The following is a 15,874-nucleotide window of genomic DNA, read 5'->3' as shown; positions in this document are numbered from 1 at the left end:
ATGCCGGTACTGGCCCGGCCTCAAGCTGCTGCGATCTGACGAGGGCATGCATATTCAGCTTAGAATGGCCGTTGACGGAAGCATGCCATCTCTGACGTTCTTTTCAAGAAGGATAAACTCGGAAGGGCAAGCTTGGAAAAAAAACATACAAAATGTCAACAGGACCAGGGATTCCCAGCCAGTCTCCCATGCCGGTACTGGCCCGGCCTCAAGCTGCTTAGCGGCTGCGATCTGACGAGGGCATGCATATTCAGCTTAGAATGGCCGTTAACGGAAGCGTGCCATCTCTGACGTTCTTTTCAAGAAGGATAAACTCGGAAGGGCAAGCTTGGAAATAAAACATACAAAATGTCAACAGGACCAGGGATTCCCAGCCAGTCTCCCATGCCGGTACTGGCCCGGCCTCAAGCTGCTTAGCGGCTGCGATCTGACGAGGGCATGCATATTCAGCTTAGAATGGCCGTTGACGGAAGCGTTCCATCTCTGACGTTTTTTTCAAGAAGGATAAACTCGGAAGGGCAAGCTTGGAAAAAAAACGTACAAAATGTCAACAGGACCAGGGATTCCCAGCCAGTCTCCCATGCCGGTACTGGCCCGGCCTCAAGCTGCTTAGCGGCTGCGATCTGACGAGGGCAGGCATATTCAGCTTAGAATGGCCGTTGACGGAAGCGTGCCATCTCTGACTTTTTTTCAAGAAGGATAAACTCGGAAGGGCAAGCTTGGAAAAAAAACATACAAAATGTCAACAGGACCAGGGATTCCCAGGCAGTCTCCCATGCCGGTACTGGCCCGGCCTCAGGCTGCTTAGCGGCTGCGATCTGACGAGGGCATGCATATTCAGCTTAGAATGGCCAATGACAGAAGTGTGCCATCTCTGACGTTCTTTTCAAGAAGGATAAACTCGGAAGGGCAAGCTTGGAAATAAAACGTACAAAATGTCAACAGGACCAGGGATTCCCAGGCAGTCTCCCATGCCGGTACTGGCCCGGCCTCAAGCTGCTGCGATGTGACGAGGGCATGCATATTCAGCTTAGAATGGCCACTGACGGAAGTGTGCCATCTCTGACGTTCTTTTCAAGAAGGATAAACTCGGAAGGGCAAGCTTGGAAAAAAAACGTACAAAATGTCAACAGGACCAGGGATTCCCAGCCAGTCTCCCATGCCGGTACTGGCCCGGCCTCAAGCTGCTTAGCGGCTGCGATCTGACGAGGGCATGCATATTCAGCTTAGAATGGCCGTTGACAGAAGCGTGCCATCTCTGACGTTCTTTTCAAGAAGGATAAACTCGGAAGGGCAAGCTTGGAAAAAAAATGTACAAAATGTCAACAGGACAAGGGATTCCCAGCCAGTCTCCTATGCCGGTACTGGCCCGGCCTCAAGCTGCTTAGCGGCTGCGATGTGACGAGGGCATGCATATTCAGCTTAGAATGGCCGTTGACGGACGCGTGCCATCTCTGACGTTCTTTTCAAGAAGGATAAACTCGGAAGGGCAAGCTTGGAAAAAAAACGTACAAAATGTCAACAGGACCAGGGATTCCCAGCCAGTCTCCCATGTCGGTACTGGCCCGGCCTCAAGCTGCTTAGTGGCTGCGATCTGACGAGGGCAGGCATATTCAGCTTAGAATGGCCGTTGACGGAAGCGTGCCATCTCTGACGTTTTTTTCAAGAAGGATAAACTCGGAAGGGCAAGCATGGAAAAAAAACGTACAAAATGTCAACAGGACCAGGGATTCCCAGCCAGTCTCCCATGCCGGTACTGGCCCGGCCTCCGGCTGCTTAGCGGCTGCGATCTGATGAGGGCATGCATATTCAGCTTAGAAGGGCCATTGACGGAAGTGTGCCATCTCTGACGTTCTTTTCAAGAAGGATAAACTCGGAAGGGCAAGCTTGGAAATAAAACGTACAAAATGTCAACAGGACCAGGGATTCCCAGCCAGTCTCCCATGCTGGTACTGGCCCGGCCTCAAGCTGCTGCGATCTGACGAGGGCATGCATATTCAGCTTAGAATGGCCGTTGACGGAAGCGTGCCATCTCTGACGTTCTTTTCAAGAAGGATAAACTCGGAAGGGCAAGCTTGGAAAAAAAACATACAAAATGTCAACAGGACCAGGGATTCCCAGCCAGTCTCCCATGCCGGTACTGGCCCGGCCTCAAGCTGCTTAGCAGCTGCGATCTGACGAGGGCATGCATATTCAGCTTAGAATGGCCGTTGACGGAAGCGTGCCATCTCTGACGTTCTTTTCAAGAAGGATAAACTCGGAAGGGCAAGCTTGGAAATAAAACGTACAAAATGTCAACAGGACCAGGGATTACCAGCCAGTCTCCCATGCCGGTACTGGCCCAGCCTCAAGCTGCTTAGCGGCTGCAATCTGACGAGGGCATGCATATTCAGCTTAGAATGGTCGTTGACGGAAGCGTGCCATCTCTGACGTTTTTTTCAAGAAGGATAAACTCGGAAGGGCAAGCTTGGAAAAAAAACGTACAAAATGTCAACAGGACCAGGGATTCCCAGCCAGTCTCCCATGCCGGTACTGGCCCGGCCTCAAGCTGCTTAGCGACTGCGATCTGACGAGGGCATGCATATTCAGCTTAGAATGGCCATTGACGGAAGCGTGCCATCTCTGACGTTCTTTTCAAGAAGGATAAACTCGGAAGGGCAAGCTTGGAAATAAAACGTACAAAATGTCAACAGGACCAGGGATTCCCAGCCAGTCTCCCATGCCGGTACTGGCCCAGCCTCAAGCTGCTTAGCAGCTGCAATCTGACGAGGGCATGCATATTCAGCTTAGAATGGCCATTGACGGAAGTGTGCCATCTCTGACGTTCTTTTCAAGAAGGTTAAACTCGAAAGGGCAAGCTTGGAAATAAAACGTACAAAATGTCAACACGATCAGTGATTCCCAGCCAGTCTCCCATGCCGGTACTTGCCCGGCCTCAAGCTGCTTAGCGGCTGCGATCTGACGAGGGAATGCATATTCAGCTTAGAATGGCCGTTGACGGAAGCGTGCCATCTCTGACGTTCTTTTCAAGAAGGATAAACTCGGAAGGGCAAGCTTGGAAAAAAAACGTACAAAATGTCAACAGGACCAGGGATTCCCAGCCAGTCTCCCATGCCGATACTGGCCCGGCCTCAAGCTGCTTAGCGGCTGCGATCTGACGAGGGAAGGCATATTCAGCTTAGAATGGCCGTTGATGGAAGCGTGCCATCTCTGACGTTTTTTTCAAGAAGGATAAACTCGGAAGGGCAAGCTTGGAAAAAAAACGTACAAAATGTCAACAGGACCAGGGATTCCCAGCCAGTCTCCCATGCCGGTACTGGCCCGGCCTCAAGCTGCTTAGCGGCTGCGATCTGACAAGGGCATGCATATTCAGCTTAGAATGGCCGTTGACGGAAACGTGCCATCTCTGACGTTTTTTTCAAGAAGGATAAACTCGGAAGGGCAAGCTTGGAAATAAAACGTACAAAATGTCAACAGGACCAGGGATTCCCAGCCAGTCTCCCATGCCGGTACTGGCCCGGCCTCAAGCTGCTTAGCGGCTGCGATGTGACGAGGGCATGCATATTCAGTTTAGAATGGCCGTTGACGGAAGCGTGCCATCTCTGACGTTCTTTTCAAGAAGGATAAACTCGGAAGGGCAAGCTTGGAAAAAAAAACGTACAAAATGTCAACAGGACCAGGGATTCCCAGCCAGTCTCCCATGCCGGTACTGGCCCGGCCTCAAGCTGCTGCGATCTGACGAGGGCATGCATATTCAGCTTAGAATGGCCGTTGACGGAAGCGTGCCATCTCTGACGTTCTTTTCAAGAAGGATAAACTCGGAAGGGCAAGCTTGGAAATAAAACGTACAAAATGTCAACAGGACCAGGGATTCCCAGCCAGTCTCCCATGCCGGTACTGGCCCGGCCTCAAGCTGCTTAGCGGCTGCGATCTGACGAGGGCATGCATATTCAGCTTAGAATGGCCGTTGACAGAAGCGTGCCATCTCTGACGTTCTTTTCAAGAAGGATAAACTCGGAAGGGCAAGCTTGGAAATAAAACGTACAAAATGTCAACAGGACCAGGGATTCCCAGCCAGTCTCCCATGCCGGTACTGGCCCGGCCTCAAGCTGCTTAGCGGCTGCGATCTGACGAGGGGATGCATATTCAGCTTAGAATGGCCGTTGACGGAAGCGTGCCATCTCTGACGTTCTTTTCAAGAAGGATAAACTCGGAAGGGCAAGCTTGGAAATAAAACGTACAAAATGTCAACAGGACCAGGGATTCCCAGCCAGTCTCCCATGCCGGTACTGGCCCAGCCTCAAGCTGCTTAGCGGCTGCGATGTGACGAGGGTATGCATATTCAGCTTAGAATGGCCGTTGACGGACGCGTGCCATCTCTGACGTTCTTTTCAAGAAGGATAAACTCGGAAGGGCAAGCTTGGAAAAAAAACGTACAAAATGTCAACAGGACCAGGGATTCCCAGCCAGTCTCCCATGCCGGTACTGGCCCGGCCTCAAGCTGCTTAGCGGCTGCGATCTGACGAGGGCAGGCATATTCAGCTTAGAATGGCCGTTGACGGAAGCGTGCCATCTCTGACGTTTTTTTCAAGAAGGATAAACTCGGAAGGGCAAGCTTGGAAAAAAAACGTACAAAATGTCAACAGGACCAGGGATTCCCAGCCAGTCTCCCATGCCGGTACTGGCCCGGCCTCAGGCTGCTTAGCGGCTGCGATCTGATGAGGGCATGCATATTCAGCTTAGAATGGCCATTGACGGAAGTGTGCCATCTCTGACGTTCTTTTCAAGAAGGATAAACTCGGAAGGGCAAGCTTGGAAATAAAACGTACAAAATGTCAACAGGACCAGGGATTCCCAGCCAGTCTCCCATGCCGGTACTGGCCCGGCCTCAAGCTGCTGCGATCTGACGAGGGCATGCATATTCAGCTTAGAATGGCCGTTGACGGAAGCGTGCCATCTCTGACGTTCTTTTCAAGAAGGATAAACTCGGAAGGGCAAGCTTGGAAAAAAAACATTCAAAATGTCAACAGGACCAGGGATTCCCAGCCAGTCTCCCATGCCGGTACTGGCCCGGCCTCAAGCTGCTTAGCGGCTGCGATCTGACGAGGGCATGCATATTCAGCTTAGAATGGCCGTTGACGGAAGCGTGCCATCTCTGACGTTCTTTTCAAGAAGGATAAACTCGGAAGGGCAAGCTTTGAAATAAAACGTACAAAATGTCAACAGGACCAGGGATTCCCAGCCAGTCTCCCATGCTGGTACTGGCCCGGCCTCAAGCTGCTTAGCGGCTGCGATCTGACGAGGGCATGCATATTCAGCTTAGAATGGCCGTTGACGGAAGCGTGCCATCTCTGACGTTCTTTTCAAGAAGGATAAACTCGGAAGGGCAAGCTTGGAAAAAAAATGTACAAAATGTCAACAGGACCAGGGATTCCCAGCCAGTCTCCTATGCCGGTACTGGCCCGGCCTCAAGCTGCTTAGCGGCTGCGATGTGACGAGGGAATGCATATTCAGCTTAGAATGGCCGTTGACAGACGCGTGCCATCTCTGACGTTCTTTTCAAGAAGGATAAACTCGGAAGGGCAAGCTTGGAAAAAAAACGTACAAAATGTCAACAGGACCAGGGATTCCCAGCCAGTCTCCCATGCCGGTACTGGCCCGGCCTCAAGCTGCTTAGTGGCTGCGATCTGACGAGGGCAGGCATATTCAGCTTAGAATGGCCGTTGACAGAAGCGTGCCATCTCTGACGTTTTTTTCAAGAAGGATAAACTCGGAAGGGCAAGCTTGGAAAAAAAACGTACAAAATGTCAACAGGACCAGGGATTCCCAGCCAGTCTCCCATGCCGGTACTGGCCCGGCCTCCGGCTGCTTAGCAGCTGCGATCTGATGAGGGCATGCATATTCAGCTTAGAAGGGACATTGACGGAAGAGTGCCATCTCTGACGTTCTTTTCAAGAAGGATAAACTCGGAAGGGCAAGCTTGGAAATAAAACGTACAAAATGTCAACAGGACCAGGGATTCCCAGCCAGTCTCCCATGCTGGTACTGGCCCGGCCTCAAGCTGCTGCGATCTGACGAGGGCATGCATATTCAGCTTAGAATGGCCGTTGACGGAAGCGTGCCATCTCTGACGTTCTTTTCAAGAAGGATAAACTCGGAAGGGCAAGCTTGGAAAAAAAACGTACAAAATGTCAACAGGACCAGGGATTCCCAGCCAGTCTCCCATGCCGGTACTGGCCCGGCCTCAAGCTGCTTAGCAGCTGCGATCTGACGAGGGCATGCATATTCAGCTTAGAATGGCCGTTGACGGAAGCGTGCCATCTCTGACGTTTTTTTCAAGAAGGATAAACTCGGAAGGGCAAGCTTGGAAAAAAAACGTACAAAATGTCAACAGGACCAGGGATTCCCAGCCAGTCTCCCATGCCGGTACTGGCCCGGCCTCAAGCTGCTTAGCGGCTGCGATCTGACGAGGGCATGCATATTCAGCTTAGACTGGCCGTTGACGGAAGCGTGCCATCTCTGACGTTCTTTTCAAGAAGGATAAACTCGGAAGGGCAAGCTTGGAAATAAAACGTACAAAATGTCAACAGGACCAGGGATTCCCAGCCAGTCTCCCATGCCGGTACTGGCCCGGCCTCAAGCTGCTTAGCGGCTGCGATCTGACTAGGGCATGCATATTAAGCTTAGAATGGCCGTTGACGGAAGCGTGCCATCTCTGACGTTCTTTTCAAGAAGGATAAACTCGGAAGGGCAAGCTTGGAAAAAAAATGTACAAAATGTCAACAGGACCAGGGATTCCCAGCCAGTCTCCTATGCCGGTACTGGCCCGGCCTCAAGCTGCTTAGCGGCTGCGATGTGACGAGGGAATGCATATTCAGCTTAGAATGGCCGTTGACGGACGCGTGCCATCTCTGACGTTCTTTTCAAGAAGGATAAACTCGGAAGGGCAAGCTTGGAAAAAAAACGTACAAAATGTCAACAGGACCAGGGATTCCCAGCCAGTCTCCCATGCCGGTACTGGCCCGGCCTCAAGCTGCTTAGTGGCTGCGATCTGACGAGGGCAGGCATATTCAGCTTAGAATGGCCGTTGACAGAAGCGTGCCATCTCTGACGTTTTTTTCAAGAAGGATAAACTCGGAAGGGCAAGCTTGGAAAAAAAACGTACAAAATGTCAACAGGACCAGGGATTCCCAGCCAGTCTCCCATGCCGGTACTGGCCCGGCCTCCGGCTGCGATCTGATGAGGGCATGCATATTCAGCTTAGAAGGGCCATTGACAGAAGTGTGCCATCTCTGACGTTCTTTTCAAGAAGGATAAACTCGGAAGGGCAAGCTTGGAAATAAAACGTACAAAATGTCGACAGGACCAGGGATTCCCAGCCAGTCTCCCATGCTGGTACTGGCCCGGCCTCAAGCTGCTGCGATCTGACGAGGGCATGCATATTCAGCTTAGAATGGCCGTTGACGGAAACGTGCCATCTCTGACGTTCTTTTCAAGAAGGATAAACTCGGAAGGGCAAGCTTGGAAAAAAAACATACAAAATGTCAACAGGACCAGGGATTCCCAGCCAGTCTCCCATGCCAGTACTGGCCCGGCCTCAAGCTGCTTAGCAGCTGCGATCTGACGAGGGCATGCATATTCAGCTTAGAATGGCCGTCGACGGAAGCGTGCCATCTCTGACGTTCTTTTCAAGAAGGATAAACTCGGAAGGGCAAGCTTGGAAATAAAACGTACAAAATGTCAACAGGACCAGGGATTCCCAGCCAGTCTCCCACGCCGGTACTGGCCCGGCCTCAAGCTGCTTAGCGGCTGCGATCTGACGAGGGCATGCATATTCAGCTTAGAATGGCCGTTGACGGAAGCGTGCCATCTCTGACGTTCTTTTCAAGAAGGATAAACTCGGAAGGGCAAGCTTGGAAAAAAAACGTACAAAATGTCAACAGGACCAGGGATTCCCAGCCAGTCTCCCATGCCGGTACTGGCCCGGCCTCAAGCTGCTTAGCGGCTGCGATCTGACGAGGGCAGGCATATTCAGCTTAGAATGGCCGTAGACGGAAGCGTGCCATCTCTGACGTTTTTTTCAAGAAGGATAAACTCGGAAGGGCAAGCTTGGAAAAAAAACGTACAAAATGTCAACAGGACCAGGGATTCCCAGCCAGTCTCCCATGCCGGTACTGGCCCGGCCTCAGGCTGCTTAGCGGCTGCGATCTGATGAGGGCATGCATATTCAGCTTAGAATGGCCATTGACGGAAGTGTGCCATCTCTGACGTTCTTTTCAAGAAGGATAAACTCGGAAGGGCAAGCTTGGAAATAAAACGTACAAAATGTCAACAGGACCAGGGATTCCCAGCCAGTCTCCCATGCCGGTACTGGCCCGGCCTCAAGCTGCTGCGATCTGACGAGGGCATGCATATTCAGCTTAGAATGGCCGTTGACGGAAGCGTGTCATCTCTGACGTTCTTTTCAAGAAGGATAAACTCGGAAGGGCAAGCTTGGAAAAAAAACATTCAAAATGTCAACAGGACCAGGGATTCCCAGCCAGTCTCCCATGCCGGTACTGGCCCAGCCTCAAGCTGCTTAGCGGCTGCGATCTGACGAGGGCATGCATATTCAGCTTAGAATGGCCGTTGACGGAAGCGTGCCATCTCTGACGTTCTTTTCAAGAAGGATAAACTCGGAAGGGCAAGCTTGGAAAAAAATGTACAAAATGTCAACAGGACCAGGGATTCCCAGCCAGTCTCCCATGCCAGTACTGGCCCGGCCTCAAGCTGCTTAGCGGCTGCGATCTGACGAGGGCAGGCATATTCAGCTTAGAATGGCCGTTGACAGAAGCGTGCCATCTCTGACGTTTTTTTCAAGAAGGATAAACTCGGAAGGGCAAGCTTGGAAAAAAAAAGTACAAAATGTCAACAGGACCAGGGATTCCCAGCCAGTCTCCCATGCCGGTACTGGCCCGGCCTCAGGCTGCTTAGCAGCTGCGATCTGACGAGGGCATGCATATTTAGCTTAGAATGGCCATTGACGGAAGTGTGCAATCTCTGACGTTCTTTTCAAGAAGGATAAACTCGGAAGGGCAAGCTTGGAAATAAAACGTACAAAATGTCAACAGGACCAGGGATTCCCAGCCAGTCTCCCATGCCGGTACTGGCCCGGCCTCAAGCTGCTGCGATCTGACAAGGGCATGCATATTCAGCTTAGAATGGCCATTGACGGAAGTGTGCCATCTCTGACGTTCTTTTCAAGAAGGATAAACTCGGAAGGGCAAGCTTGGAAAAAAAACGTACAAAATGTCAACACGACCAGGGATTCCCAGCCAGTCTCCCATGCCAGTACTGGCCCAGCCTCAAGCTGCTTAGCGGCTGCGATCTGACGAGGGCATGCATATTCAGCTTAGAATGGCCGTTGACGGAAGCGTGCCATCTCTGACGTTCTTTTCAAGAAGGATAAACTCGGAAGGGCAAGCTTGGAAATAAAACGTACAAAATGTCAACAGGACCAGGGATTCCCAGCCAGTCTCCCATGCCGGTACTGGCCCGGCCTCAAGCTGCTTAGCGGCTGCGATCTGACGAGGGGATGCATATTCAGCTTAGAATGGCCGTTGACGGAAGCGTGCCATCTCTGACGTTCTTTTCAAGAAGGATAAACTCGGAAGGGCAAGCTTGGAAATAAAACGTACAAAATGTCAACAGGACCAGGGATTCCCAGCCAGTCTCCCATGCCGGTACTGGCCCAGCCTCAAGCTGCTTAGCGGCTGCGATGTGACGAGGGTATGCATATTCAGCTTAGAATGGCCGTTGACGGACGCGTGCCATCTCTGATGTTCTTTTCAAGAAGGATAAACTCGGAAGGGCAAGCTTGGAAAAAAAACGTACAAAATGTCAACAGGACCAGGGATTCCCAACCAGTCTCCCATGCCGGTACTGGCCCGGCCTCAAGCTGCTTAGCAGCTGCGATCTGACGAGGGCAGGCATATTCAGCTTAGAATGGCCTTTGACGGAAGCGTGCCATCTCTGACGTTTTTTTCAAGAAGGATAAACTCGGAAGGGCAAGCTTGGAAAAAAAACGTACAAAATGTCAACAGGACCAGGGATTCCCAGCCAGTCTCCCATGCCGGTACTGGCCCGGCCTCAGGCTGCTTAGCGGCTGCGATCTGATGAGGGCATGCATATTCAGCTTAGAATGGCCATTGACGGAAGTGTGCCATCTCTGACGTTCTTTTCAAGAAGGATAAACTCGGAAGGGCAAGCTTGGAAATAAAACGTACAAAATGTCAACAGGACCAGGGATTCCCAGCCAGTCTCCCATGCCGGTACTGGCCCGGCCTCAAGCTGCTGCGATCTGACGAGGGCATGCATATTCAGCTTAGAATGGCCGTTGACGGAAGCGTGCCATCTCTGACGTTCTTTTCAAGAAGGATAAACTCGGAAGGGCAAGCTTGGAAAAAAAACATTCAAAATGTCAACAGGACCAGGGATTCCCAGCCAGTCTCCCATGCCGGTACTGGCCTGGCCTCAAGCTGCTTAGCGGCTGCGATCTGACGAGGGCATGCATATTCAGCATAAAATGGCCGTTGACGGAAGCGTGCCATCTCTGACGTTCTTTTCAAGAAGGATAAACTCGGAAGGGCTAGCTTGGAAATAAAACGTACAAAATGTCAACAGGACCAGGGATTCCCAGCCAGTCTCCCATGCCGGTACTGGCCCGGCCTCAAGCTGCTTAGCGGCTGCGATCTGACGAGGGCATGCATATTCAGCTTAGAATGGCCGTTGACGGAAGCATGCCATCTCTGACGTTTTTTTCAAGAAGAATAAACTCGGAAGGGCAAGCTTGGAAAAAAACGTACAAAATGTCAACAGGACCAGGGATTCCCAGCCAGTCTCCCATGCCAGTACTGGCCCGGCCTCAAGCTGCTTAGCGGCTGCGATCTGACGAGGGCAGGGATATTCAGCTTAGAATGGCCGTTGAGGGAAGCGTGCCATCTCTGACGTTTTTTTCAAGAAGGATAAACTCGGAAGGGCAAGCTTGGAAAAAAAACGTACAAAATGTCAACAGGACCAGGGATTCCCAGCCAGTCTCCCATGCCGGTACTGGCCCGGCCTCAGGCTGCTTAGCAGCTGCGATCTGACGAGGGCATGCATATTTAGCTTAGAATGGCCATTGACGGAAGTGTGCAATCTCTGACGTTCTTTTCAAGAAGGATAAACTCGGAAGGGCAAGCTTGGAAATAAAACGTACAAAATGTCAACAGGACCAGGGATTCCCAGCCAGTCTCCCATGCCGGTACTGGCCCGGCCTCAAGCTGCTGCGATCTGACAAGGGCATGCATATTGAGCTTAGAATGGCCATTGACGGAAGTGTGCCATCTCTGACGTTCTTTTCAAGAAGGATAAACTCGGAAGGGCAAGCTTGGAAAAAAAACGTACAAAATGTCAACACGACCAGGGATTCCCAGCCAGTCTCCCATGCCAGTACTGGCCCAGCCTCAAGCTGCTTAGCGGCTGCGATCTGACGAGGGCATGCATATTCAGCTTAGAATGGCCGTTGACGGAAGCGTGCCATCTCTGACGTGCTTTTCAAGAAGGATAAACTCGGAAGGGCAAGCTTGGAAATAAAACGTACAAAATGTCAACAGGACCAGGGATTCCCAGCCAGTCTCCCATGCCGGTACTGGCCCGGCCTCAAGCTGCTGCGATCTGACGAGGGCATGCATATTCAGCTTAGAATGGCCGTTGACGGAAGCGTGCCATCTCTGACGTTCTTTTCAAGAAGGATAAACTCGGAAGGGCAAGCTTGGAAAAAAAACATACAAAATGTCAACAGGACCAGGGATTCCCAGCCAGTCTCCCATGCCGGTACTGGCCCGGCCTCAAGCTGCTTAGCGGCTGCGATCTGACGAGGGCATGCATATTCAGCTTAGAATGGCCGTTGACGGAAGCGTGCCATCTCTGACGTTCTTTTCAAGAAGGATAAACTCGGAAGGGCAAGCTTGGAAATAAAACGTACAAAATGTCAACAGGACCAGGGATTCCCAGCCAGTCTCCCATGCTGGTACTGGCCCGGCCTCAAGCTGCTTAGCGGCTGCGATCTGACGAGGGCATGCATATTCAGCTTAGAATGGCCGTTGACGGAAGCGTGCCATCTCTGACGTTCTTTTCAAGAAGGATAAACTCGGAAGGGCAAGCTTGGAAAAAAAACATACAGAATGTCAACAGGACCAGGGATTCCCAGCCAGTCTCCCATGCCGGTACTGGCCCGGCCTCAAGCTGCTTAGAGGCTGCGATCTGACGAGGGAATGCATATTCAGCTTAGAACGGCCGTTGACGGAAGCGTGCCATCTCTGACGTTTTTTTCAAGAAGGATAAACTCGGAAGGGCAAGCTTGGAAATAAAACGTACAAAATGTCAACAGGACCAGGGATTCCCAGCCAGTCTCCCATGCCGGTACTGGCCCGGCCTCAAGCTGCTTAGCGGCTGCGATGTGACGAGGGCATGCATATTCAGTTTAGAATGGCCGTTGACGGAAGCGTGCCATCTCTGACGTTCTTTTCAAGAAGGATAAACTCGGAAGGGCAAGCTTGGAAAAAAAAACGTACAAAATGTCAACAGGACCAGGGATTCCCAGCCAGTCTCCCATGCCGGTACTGGCCCGGCCTCAAGCTGCTGCGATCTGACGAGGGCATGCATATTCAGCTTAGAATGGCCGTTGACGGAAGCGTGCCATCTCTGACGTTCTTTTCAAGAAGGATAAACTCGGAAGGGCAAGCTTGGAAATAAAACGTACAAAATGTCAACAGGACCAGGGATTCCCAGCCAGTCTCCCATGCCGGTACTGGCCCGGCCTCAAGCTGCTTAGCGGCTGCGATCTGACGAGGGCATGCATATCCAGCTTAGAATGGCCGTTGACAGAAGCGTGCCATCTCTGACGTTCTTTTCAAGAAGGATAAACTCGGAAGGGCAAGCTTGGAAATAAAACGTACAAAATGTCAACAGGACCAGGGATTCCCAGCCAGTCTCCCATGCCGGTACTGGCCCGGCCTCAAGCTGCTTAGCGGCTGCGATCTGACGAGGGGATGCATATTCAGCTTAGAATGGCCGTTGACGGAAGCGTGCCATCTCTGACGTTCTTTTCAAGAAGGATAAACTCGGAAGGGCAAGCTTGGAAATAAAACGTACAAAATGTCAACAGGACCAGGGATTCCCAGCCAGTCTCCCATGCCGTTACTGGCCCAGCCTCAAGCTGCTTAGCGGCTGCGATGTGACGAGGGTATGCATATTCAGCTTAGAATGGCCGTTGACGGACACGTGCCATCTCTGACGTTCTTTTCAAGAAGGATAAACTCGGAAGGGAAAGCTTGGAAAAAAAACGTTCAAAATGTCAACAGGACTAGGGATTCCCAGCCAGTCTCCCATGCCGGTACTGGCCCGGCCTCAAGCTGCTTAGCGGCTGCGATCTGACGAGGGCAGGCATATTCAGCTTAGAATGGCCGTTGACGGAAGCGTGCCATCTCTGACGTTTTTTTCAAGAAGGATAAACTCGGAAGGGCAAGCTTGGAAAAAAAACGTACAAAATGTCAACAGGACCAGGGATTCCCAGCCAGTCTCCCATGCCGGTACTGGCCCGGCCTCAGGCTGCTTAGCGGCTGCGATCTGATGAGGGAATGCATATTCAGCTTAGAATGGCCATTGACGGAAGTGTGCCATCTCTGACGTTCTTTTCAAGAAGGATAAACTCGGAAGGGCAAGCTTGGAAATAAAACGTACAAAATGTCAACAGGACCAGGGATTCCCAGCCAGTCTCCCATGCCGGTACTGGCCCGGCCTCAAGCTGCTGCGATCTGACGAGGGCATGCATATTCAGCTTAGAATGGCCGTTGACGGAAGCGTTCCATCTCTGACGTTCTTTTCAAGAAGGATAAACTCGGAAGGGCAAGCTTGGAAAAAAAACATTCAAAATGTCAACAGGACCAGGGATTCCCAGCCAGTCTCCCATGCCGGTACTGGCCCGGCCTCAAGCTGCTTAGCGGCTGCGATCTGACGAGGGCATGCATATTCAGCTTAGAATGGCCGTTGACGGAAGCGTGCCATCTCTGACGTTCTTTTCAAGAAGGATAAACTCGGAAGGGCAAGCTTGGAAATAAAACGTACAAAATGTCAACAGGACCAGGGATTCCCAGCCAGTCTCCCATGCCGGTACTGGCCCGGCCTCAAGCTGCTTAGCGGCTGCGATGTGACGAGGGCATGCATTTTCAGTTTAGAATGGCCGTTGACGGAAGCGTGCCATCTCTGACGTTCTTTTCAAGAAGGATAAACTCGGAAGGGCAAGCTTGGAAAAAAAAACGTACAAAATGTCAACAGGACCAGGGATTCCCAGCCAGTCTCCCATGCCGGTACTGGCCCGGCCTCAAGCTGCTGCGATCTGACGAGGGCATGCATATTCAGCTTAGAATGGCCGTTGACGGAAGCATGCCATCTCTGACGTTCTTTTCAAGAAGGATAAACTCGGAAGGGCAAGCTTGGAAATAAAACGTACAAAATGTCAACAGGACCAGGGATTCCCAGCCAGTCTCCCATGCCGGTACTGGCCCGGCCTCAAGCTGCTTAGCGGCTGCGATCTGACGAGGGGATGCATATTCAGCTTAGAATGGCCGCTGATGGAAGCGTGCCATCTCTGACGTTCTTTTCAAGAAGGATAAACTCGGAAGGGCAAGCTTGGAAATAAAACGTACAAAATGTCAACAGGACCAGGGATTCCCAGCCAGTCTCCCATGCCGGTACTGGCCCAGCCTCAAGCTGCTTAGCGGCTGCGATGTGACGAGGGTATGCATATTCAGCTTAGAATGGCTGTTGACGGACGCGTGCCATCTCTGACGTTCTTTTCAAGAAGGATAAACTCGGAAGGGCAAGCTTGGAAAAAAAACGTACAAAATGTCAACAGGACCAGGGATTCCCAGCCAGTCTCCCATGCCGGTACTGGCCCGGCCTCAAGCTGCTTAGCGGCTGCGATCTGACGAGGGCAGGCATATTCAGCTTAGAATGGCCGTTGACGGAAGCGTGCCATCTCTGACGTTTTTTTCAAGAAGGATAAACTCGGAAGGGCAAGCTTGGAAAAAAAACGTACAAAATGTCAACAGGACCAGGGATTCCCAGCCAGTCTCCCATGCCGGTACTGGCCCGGCCTCAGGCTGCTTAGCGGCTGCGATCTGATGAGGGCATGCATATTCAGCTTAGAATGGCCATTGACGGAAGTGTGCCATCTCTGACGTTCTTTTCAAGAAGGATAAACTCGGAAGGGCAAGCTTGGAAATAAAACGTACAAAAAGTCAACAGGACCAGGGATTCCCAGCCAGTCTCCCATGCCGGTACTGGCCCGGCCTCAAGCTGCTGCGATCTGACGAGGGCATGCATATTCAGCTTAGAATGGCCGTTGACGGAAGTGTGCCATCTCTGACGTTCTTTTCAAGAAGGATAAACTCGGAAGGGCAAGCTTGGAAAAAAAACATTCAAAATGTCAAGAGGACCAGGGATTCCCAGCCAGTCTCCCATGCCGGTACTGGCCCGGCCTCAAGATGCTTAGCGGCTGCGATCTGACGAGGGCATGCATATTCAGCTTAGAATGGCCGTTGACGGAAGCGTGCCATCTCTGACGTTCTTTTCAAGAAGGATAAACTTGGAAGGGCAAGCTTGGAAAAAAACGTACAAAATGTCAACAGGACCAGGGATTCCCAGCCAGTCTCCCATGCCAGTACTGGCCCGGCCTCAAGCTGCTTAGCGGCTGCAATCTGACGAGGGCAGGCATATTCAGCTTAGAATGGCCGTTGACGGAAGCGTGCCATCTCTGACGTTTTTTTCAAGAAGGATAAACTCGGAAGGGCAA

General features: G+C 51.6%; 24 pseudogenes; all 24 read right to left on the bottom strand.

The window, feature by feature from the left end:
* Positions 1-349: 349 nt before the first annotated feature.
* LOC141054350 (5S ribosomal RNA) lies at positions 350-468 on the bottom strand (annotated as a pseudogene).
* A 77-nt stretch (positions 469-545) lies between these two features.
* Positions 546-664, bottom strand: LOC141058126 (5S ribosomal RNA; annotated as a pseudogene).
* A 460-nt stretch (positions 665-1,124) lies between these two features.
* On the bottom strand, positions 1,125-1,243 carry LOC141054344 (5S ribosomal RNA; annotated as a pseudogene).
* A 273-nt stretch (positions 1,244-1,516) lies between these two features.
* On the bottom strand, positions 1,517-1,635 carry LOC141058414 (5S ribosomal RNA; annotated as a pseudogene).
* Positions 1,636-2,096: 461 nt separating this feature from the next.
* Positions 2,097-2,215, bottom strand: LOC141056435 (5S ribosomal RNA; annotated as a pseudogene).
* A 1,638-nt stretch (positions 2,216-3,853) lies between these two features.
* Positions 3,854-3,972, bottom strand: LOC141054339 (5S ribosomal RNA; annotated as a pseudogene).
* Positions 3,973-4,441: 469 nt separating this feature from the next.
* On the bottom strand, positions 4,442-4,560 carry LOC141058120 (5S ribosomal RNA; annotated as a pseudogene).
* A 461-nt stretch (positions 4,561-5,021) lies between these two features.
* LOC141054329 (5S ribosomal RNA) lies at positions 5,022-5,140 on the bottom strand (annotated as a pseudogene).
* A 77-nt stretch (positions 5,141-5,217) lies between these two features.
* LOC141051786 (5S ribosomal RNA) lies at positions 5,218-5,336 on the bottom strand (annotated as a pseudogene).
* A 273-nt stretch (positions 5,337-5,609) lies between these two features.
* On the bottom strand, positions 5,610-5,728 carry LOC141057916 (5S ribosomal RNA; annotated as a pseudogene).
* A 461-nt stretch (positions 5,729-6,189) lies between these two features.
* Positions 6,190-6,308, bottom strand: LOC141056424 (5S ribosomal RNA; annotated as a pseudogene).
* A 665-nt stretch (positions 6,309-6,973) lies between these two features.
* LOC141057912 (5S ribosomal RNA) lies at positions 6,974-7,092 on the bottom strand (annotated as a pseudogene).
* A 646-nt stretch (positions 7,093-7,738) lies between these two features.
* Positions 7,739-7,857, bottom strand: LOC141056656 (5S ribosomal RNA; annotated as a pseudogene).
* A 77-nt stretch (positions 7,858-7,934) lies between these two features.
* On the bottom strand, positions 7,935-8,053 carry LOC141058769 (5S ribosomal RNA; annotated as a pseudogene).
* A 656-nt stretch (positions 8,054-8,709) lies between these two features.
* Positions 8,710-8,828, bottom strand: LOC141055123 (5S ribosomal RNA; annotated as a pseudogene).
* Positions 8,829-10,653: 1,825 nt separating this feature from the next.
* On the bottom strand, positions 10,654-10,772 carry LOC141054324 (5S ribosomal RNA; annotated as a pseudogene).
* A 76-nt stretch (positions 10,773-10,848) lies between these two features.
* Positions 10,849-10,967, bottom strand: LOC141055406 (5S ribosomal RNA; annotated as a pseudogene).
* Positions 10,968-11,812: 845 nt separating this feature from the next.
* On the bottom strand, positions 11,813-11,931 carry LOC141054319 (5S ribosomal RNA; annotated as a pseudogene).
* A 77-nt stretch (positions 11,932-12,008) lies between these two features.
* Positions 12,009-12,127, bottom strand: LOC141051781 (5S ribosomal RNA; annotated as a pseudogene).
* Positions 12,128-12,785: 658 nt separating this feature from the next.
* LOC141055340 (5S ribosomal RNA) lies at positions 12,786-12,904 on the bottom strand (annotated as a pseudogene).
* A 469-nt stretch (positions 12,905-13,373) lies between these two features.
* On the bottom strand, positions 13,374-13,492 carry LOC141055417 (5S ribosomal RNA; annotated as a pseudogene).
* Positions 13,493-13,953: 461 nt separating this feature from the next.
* On the bottom strand, positions 13,954-14,072 carry LOC141054315 (5S ribosomal RNA; annotated as a pseudogene).
* Positions 14,073-14,926: 854 nt separating this feature from the next.
* Positions 14,927-15,045, bottom strand: LOC141058118 (5S ribosomal RNA; annotated as a pseudogene).
* Positions 15,046-15,701: 656 nt separating this feature from the next.
* Positions 15,702-15,820, bottom strand: LOC141059058 (5S ribosomal RNA; annotated as a pseudogene).
* Between the last annotated feature and the right edge of the window lie 54 nt (positions 15,821-15,874).

The sequence above is a fragment of the Dendrobates tinctorius genome, unplaced genomic scaffold, assembly GCF_039654945.1.
Source record: "Dendrobates tinctorius isolate UK_male_01 unplaced genomic scaffold, ASM3965494v1 ptg000011l, whole genome shotgun sequence".
Lineage (NCBI taxonomy): Eukaryota > Metazoa > Chordata > Amphibia > Anura > Dendrobatidae > Dendrobates > Dendrobates tinctorius.
This window is presented reverse-complemented; position numbering and strand designations above follow the sequence as displayed.